Consider the following 7,433-nt stretch of genomic DNA (forward strand, 5'->3'; position numbering starts at 1 on the left):
GATGTTGAAACAAGAGAAGATAACCCTTGGTAGTAAAAAATCACAAATCACATGGAATTCTATGATGCAGATTTCCTTCATGTCAGAACTCTCTTTTAAAGGGACAAAACAGACATGTAACTTTCTGACAGGCTTGTAGTTGTTTTTATCACATTCTACTTCCAGTGGCCATTTATCCTTCCTTCCTTTTATACTAAACAACCAATTTCCAGTCCTTTCTTTTCTCCTAGAGTTCTCCCAAAGGTGTTTGAGGGTTCTCCATCACAGCAATACTACTTTTCATGTTGAGAGGCACTTTTTTACAAGGTACAGACATTCTTGAGGAGGGATGACACCTCCATGAAGCAGCTACATATCATTCTGATTTTTCAGAGAAGGAGTTAAAAGAAAGGGACATCATACCATGAGAAGATGTTGTCAGGCCACGTCAAGAACCATCAGTGCTTGGAACGTGGTTAGTCTACAATTAGTCACTCGGCATTTGCATCCTATGCAACCTGTCCAAAACTACGAGAAGTCTGTGTCAAAGGCAAGAGCTTTTAAGTCTCAAGGTAGTGCCTAAATAATAAGGGTCATCCTTGTCCTCCTTCCTTCTTCTCTTTATTTATTTATTTTTTTTTTTTTTTTTCAGGGAACAAAACCAGTATTGTTGCATAAGAGAAGTGAAGCACGTGTAACTGAGATAGAAACTACAACCCTGTGATTCGTTTGAAAGAGAGTCAATACCTAAAATAAAGTTCTGATCTAAGTATGTACCTTTTACTTGATCCTGAATGCTGTCATTTATTTTTCTGATTCAGGAATCCTTTTTTTTCCCTGGTGTTTCCAGGCAGAAGGAGAACTCTTAGTTTTAATTTTTTATTTTAATATTTTCAGCCCTTAATTGAAGTGCAGGAGGAAAACAAATTTTTGATGACAAGTATTATTTTTGTGTTTCCGATTCTGATTTAAATTGGAATTATTATCTGGAAAAAAGTAAAGGTTTGAAAAAAAAGTTGTTTTCCTTTTCAGTCTCAGGTTTAACATCTACAGTATTTGAGCAGTCCCACTTCTCTAGGACTTTAAAAATATTCTAGCAAAACAAAAGGCATGAAACTTGGATTTCTAATACAACGTACCAATGTGTTAAACCTCACTATCTATAGTTCTTTCTTAAACATGATTTAGGAAATTGCATAGGTGTGGGGAGATTAAGAAAACAATATTTATATGTATTCCTAGCTGAACACAACTGAGTTTATTTTTAAATTTATTTTCTACAACTCTGACTTAAACACCTGGTTGTATTTCAGGGGAATGTATACAAACATACGTGTGGCTTCAGGTTGTTTTGGTTTTTGTCTTTGCCATAGGAGCTATTTGTTTGTCAGACAACACTAGTTGTATCTGAGAAACAACAGCAGTTTTCATTTACCCTATAAAACCATAGTAAAGGCATGATCAGAGACATACAGGTGCCACTCTGAGTTCTCTATGTTTTCCCAATGTCCGTTTCAAGTTAATCTTGCGTTCCAAGTACAAAATACGCAAGATTTTGATTATATATCTTAGCTTTACAGATATACAACTCGCAGCTCTTTCCCACGTGTTCTTGTACTACCCTTACAGCTGTTGCCAGTTTGCTGTTTACATTTATAACTGAATACATTAAATATTTACTACTTTGGCAACAGCAGCAATAGAAGAAAAGCTGAATACCTGTGCGAAGAAAAAAATTCGCCTCCTCAGATAACTACACTGCTGTCCCTTTATGTATAATAGCAGATGCAACCCATGACGGTTAACTGGTTGTGCTGGTTGTTGATGGAGAGTGAGAAAGAAACAGAAAGAGAAGTCTATTAGACTAATTATAGTCTGTTCTGAAATAGTCTCTTGTATTCTATACTCTAATTTTAATTATCATTCAAGTAATTTACTGTCAAATGTAGCAAAAGCAGATTATTATTTTTTACGAATTACATACTTCTTCCAAAGAACCTGTAGCACTGTGTTCAGGGGCATTCTCACTCTATTGCAATCAAATTGCATATTTTTAAAAAAATTTGTTATATCTTTGAAAAAAAAAAGAGTCCTAAGCAAAAATTAGGCCGCTGGAAATAGTACATTATGATTCTAATGGGATAAGCTCAAATTTCATCAGGGTTTTCTGTCATAGTCTATCTCCGATGGGGAAAAGTAAGAGCCATGGTAGTTTGTTCATAAGAAACTATATTGAAGCTATTCTTAGACTAATGCGCTCCTCTGTGAAAGAGTTCATCATATAGCCAAAGGTTTCATGAGAAGGACGATTCTCGTTTTATTGTTCCAAGCTGGGAAGTGTAAGTGACAGAAATACTATATTTAATCATTATAAAGGTGAGAGTGTTTTGACTATCTAATACCTGAATCTCTCTAGCATTAATTATATATTCCCGTTCTCCTGTTCTTTCACTTCTATTTGGAAACAGGGTCAAACTTGGAGTTGCACCCAAGTAAACACCTACCATCAGTAATTTGCTCCATCTGGATGATGTTTTTACTTTTCTGAGCTTAGGGATGGAGTTACTCGTCTCCTCTTAGTATATTTTACAGTGCTGTAAACTATATTCAACAACAAAATACAGGCAAGTAAAAGACTTTCTAAAGACATAGTTACTTGTGCCTTTTCTCCTTTTTAAATCTATTATTGACGACTTTCTCTACCAACAGAGAAAAAACACGGGAACAAATAAACTTTTGGTCACTTGTCAGGTTTTCTCTTTGCAGGGCTCGTTATACTGTAATTGGAGGGGGATGGAGAGGAGGAAGCAAACCAAAAAGAATAACCAAACAAACAGAAGCCCCCCAGACATTCTAAACTTTCCTGGATTAATTTCTGCAATTCAATACTACTGCAACTCAAAGGAGAAGATATAATCTTGTACTTACCTTTGGGGGCAGGGGACGGATTTAACAATTTGGGGCTAGAAATAGGTGTTTGTCCTCCTAACAGCATAAGAATAGGTAGCAGAAGTACTATGTTTGGTTCCTTCTTGTTCTAATGTATTTTGTTTAGAGAATCTCTCACAAAGGCTAACAGGAATATACCATACTTCGACCAGTTTCTCCTACTGAAAAGGAACGTGAGGTGCGCAATATAGATACATGTCTAGCTGGACATGCCATCTATGGTATCGACTCATCATTCATACAAGCAGATTAATTACTTTGGTCGCTACCGGATTTAAAATGATCATCTGGAGCACAAAATTATTTGCTTCCTGTTCTTTCTGCAAATTTGTCAAGATGAGATAAAATTAGTGTTTTCCCCCCTCTCCAACTGAATGGTGAGATAAATAATATTACATACTAATGACCCTTAGATAAAGAAACCCATTAAAAGACTGATGAATGTTAAATTAGCATTAAACATGCTTCCACCTGTGTGAGTTTTTAAGGCAAGATTAATTCTCCGGAAAGGATTCCTTAAACTGCAATTAATTAGTGCACAACTAATTGCTTTGTAAGTTATCAGCTTCATACTTCAGAAGGGAAGCAGCGCATTGTAAAATAAGCCTTCAGCACAGTAAATATATTAAGCACAAAACTAACACCAATCCTTAGTCTTCATTAATAAACCTTAATTAAGGAAGGTTTAAGCTGTCGATGATGACTCATCATCATAATGATTATTATTAATAACTTGAATTCAGAACCCTGACCAACTTGCTTGGAATACTAGTGCTCTACCAGTGTGTTTTTACTTCTGATTTGTTTACAAGTTTATAATACTGAAAAGATAACACTTACCTGTTTTTGTTGTTTCTAGGAATACTCCCCACCCTTTATCCAACAGACAATCAAGTTATGTTGGCAAACCTTGGATGCTCTTCTGTGTTGGACCTGGCAGCATGAATCTATCTCTACAGCTGCCACCAGTCTTTAAGGTCTCCAGCCTTTTTTATTCCACCAGCTTTCTTAAAAACAGGAAGCGTGGTTCAGGCTTATGCAACCTCACTAGCAAACTGACAGTCTCCTTCAGTGTTTGCCTCATTCAAATGTGTAATTTCCTTCAAAGGAATTTGAAATTCATTTGCATATGTAATTATGTATGTCTTTATTAGTGTATTTATTATCCACCTGCCTTGCCACAGAAGAGCATGTACAGGAATATTAGTTCCATTTTATGTGATACAAACCTGCTTTTGTGATATTCACATGAGACCCACTGTTGTAGGAAAATAGGAAATTAGGATTTTAGGCCTATATCAGTGTTATAAGCTGTGCTGCTAAAGCTGAAAGTCTCAGCTTGTCCCCTGTACAGTCCTTACCCAGAACCACGAGCATGGTTACCTTATGCTTGCTTTGTACCTTTAGTTAAGACATTGATAAATGCTATTCTTAGGGTTGCTGATTTCTATGCTAGACTGGTGAACTATGGATAACAAATGAGACAGGTGGAACTTCAAAAGAAGCTAGCCCCGCGACCCGATGACCTGTCGTTCTGTACTTGCCAAGGAAGAAGAAGTGGAACCTGCAGACCACTGGAACGGAAGGAACCTGAGGATATCGACAGTGATAGATATCGACAGTGATAGACAGTGATAGATTTTGTTTAGTTGCATAATACCTGTTAGAACCCTATATAATGACTAGTTATACTGCTGTATGATTGTCACTCTCTGAGGAGGTGACCCAACACTGCTGTTCCTGTGAATCTTCTACAATAAATACTGCTCAGAGTAACCCACAAGAGTTCGAGTCTCTACCAAGCGCCTACCTACGACCTTTTTTTCACCCACGCTCTAAGTCTTCCTGTTTGTGATGTTGTGTTGAATTCAACAAAAGTATTTAGATACCTCTTAAACTAAATTACAGATCTATATTACCTAGGTGTGCTATTTGACTCTTTATCTCTTGAGATTTCTAAACCAAGCCTGAAAGTTCATCTCCGAGAGACACTGTGGTTTAGCTGAAATAGGATTCAGAGGCACGATGCAAAAATGATACCATTGCCAGCTCTGGAAGGTCAGGTTAGGATATCATGATATGTTTCCTCTATTCTTTAAAGTCTATAAATCTGGACCCACAATCCAGAACATTTGTGGAAAGACAGGGTACATCAGCATGTGGCTTACGATGTGTATTTATCTTTAAAATTTAATGAAACATGCCCGTGTTTGGGTAGAGAAGCCATTGGAGTAGCTTCTTCCAGAGGAAGATTGCACTCTGAGCACCGTCAAAGAAGTTTTCTGTTAACTTCTGAGGGCTTGGTTTTTTTGTGGTTTTTCTTTATTTGTTTGTTTTTGCAGAGCAGACGATTTTATTTCCAATCGTGCATAATGTAGAAGGCGGAACGGTTTCTTAACAGAAAAAGTGAATCACATGACTGCATTTACCTTTTTTGAATACGTACATTGAAATAGCCCTCAGCGTAGTCTAAGGAGCAATGTAAAACATTGTTTTTCAAGAAAAGTTCTTATGTGAGAAAATATCCTTTGCAGTATATGCTTATTTGAGATGTTATTACTTTGGAAAATTATTTTTACATTAACTGCCTTAGATCAATGCTTAAGAAATAATTTACTGGATTAGCATCCTATTTGAACATGAAGGAGCAGGTTAGTCTTGATTAATATAATATAACCTTCCATCTGAGTCCAAAGGTGATATAGACTCTTAACTATTTAGAGCTTTATCATAATGAAGAGAGTTGAGGAGGAGAAATTAATAGAAAAACGCTGAAAATTGTGGGAATTCTTCCGCTTTATACCGTTCTTGAGGTTGTAATTAACATGATGAAAAATCGCATGAAAATGACACTATTTTAAAGTGGACATAGCTTTGGCATCTGCCAGCAACTGAATTTAGAGACCACACTCATCAATACGAGTAGAATCAAAATTTCTCATCGATAAACCAAAAGGCATGGGTCCATCACATTTCACTGAAAACCAGGATATATAATAGAACTAGAACTCCTTTTGGTAAGTGATGCATTCGATCATCTGTAGTCTGAACTGTGGCTTAAAGCAGGGAAGACATACAGTTTTATGAAGTGGAGACTGCAATTCATGTGTTTGAAAGTAAAGGTTTTGTCACAAGCCCAGGGATGGAGAAGCTCAAGCAGTTATAAGGACTGGATTGAGTCATTCCATTTGTACGATCAAGTGAACAGAAGAGTCCCAGGGCCATCTGATAGGAGTCTGCACCTCAAGAGGAGGCCTCTTGTTAAGCAAAGAAGGATCTTGTACTGAAAGAGAAGCTGGGGAGAGTGGGAGATACGCATTGTAATACTGGAGACAGTTTCTTAGTTTCTCAGCTAAGAGCATGAGGAGTAAATCCGAGATCTGCAGAGGATTCAGAATGAAATGCTTATCAGCCTGAACAAGAAGCTTACAAGGAATAAACTCCTTTGGAGATAATTAGGGGCATAATGGAAAGGTGAACACTGAGAATGCAGCAAAGGATTTCTGGGTTTGTGGTCCTGGTGGTGTGTTAATAAATCTGCTCTCCAAGAGCAAATCACTGTTGTACAGTGTCAGCTTTGACTGGCTACAGAAGCAAAGTCTATTGGATTGGACACGAGCTTGGTATGCTATTTTGAGCAGCCTGCAACAGAATGGAAGCTCTCTTCAATAGCAAGAAATTATTTGCTGCAGGCTGTAAAATCCATTGTGAATATAAAGGACTTCTTACTTCTCTTTCTTGTCCTTTATATCAGTGTTACATTAAAAAACTTAGTGAGCCAGTAGCGTGCTTAAAGTGCTGTTATTCGGGATGATAGAGACAAGGACAAATCAAGTCCAATTTTAGAAAGATGGGACATAAGGTAATATTATTCCATCCACATCTATTGTGCACAAAGACATTTCCTCTTCTTTTCAAAGTCCCCAAGCTATAAACTGCTGGGTGCATATTCTGGGAAAGTATCTCTGACTGCTTGGCTACTTATGTGATCTTTGGTAAACATATGCTGCTGATGTCTCCAAGGTAAGAACCTATGTCAAGTGGACATCTGACTTGGCTGGGAATAGCTGTTGGTATTTAAGTGCTTGGAGAAGGTAAATGGAGTATTATTAAATATTGACGTGCACAGCTGTATATGAAGGAGTAAGTCTGCTCAAATGGAGTCAAGCAAACAGTAGTGTTTGGCTAAAGGCTAACATGATTGAGTGAAGCTGACTGAGACAACACTTGACAAAGTAAAAAAAAAAAAAAAAAAGAGCTTATGAGGTAGTATTTTGTTTGTTGTTTTAGAGAACAACAAAGAGAAGCATCCTAAAGTAGGCATGAAAGACAACTCTACCTTAGGGAGGAAAGGCATGCTTAGAAAGAAGAGGGTAGGTCTCGAATTCCTTTCTTTGAGGTTAGCTAAGTCTTCCTAAGCTTCATATTAGTGTAGAGAAAGGGGGGCAGGGGAGAAGTATGTTATGGATGTAGGGGGGACTTGTTGCTTTTTTGTTTGTATGTTT

Source organism: Columba livia (assembly GCF_036013475.1).
Source record: "Columba livia isolate bColLiv1 breed racing homer chromosome W unlocalized genomic scaffold, bColLiv1.pat.W.v2 SUPER_W_unloc_5, whole genome shotgun sequence".
In the NCBI taxonomy this organism is placed as follows: domain Eukaryota; kingdom Metazoa; phylum Chordata; class Aves; order Columbiformes; family Columbidae; genus Columba; species Columba livia.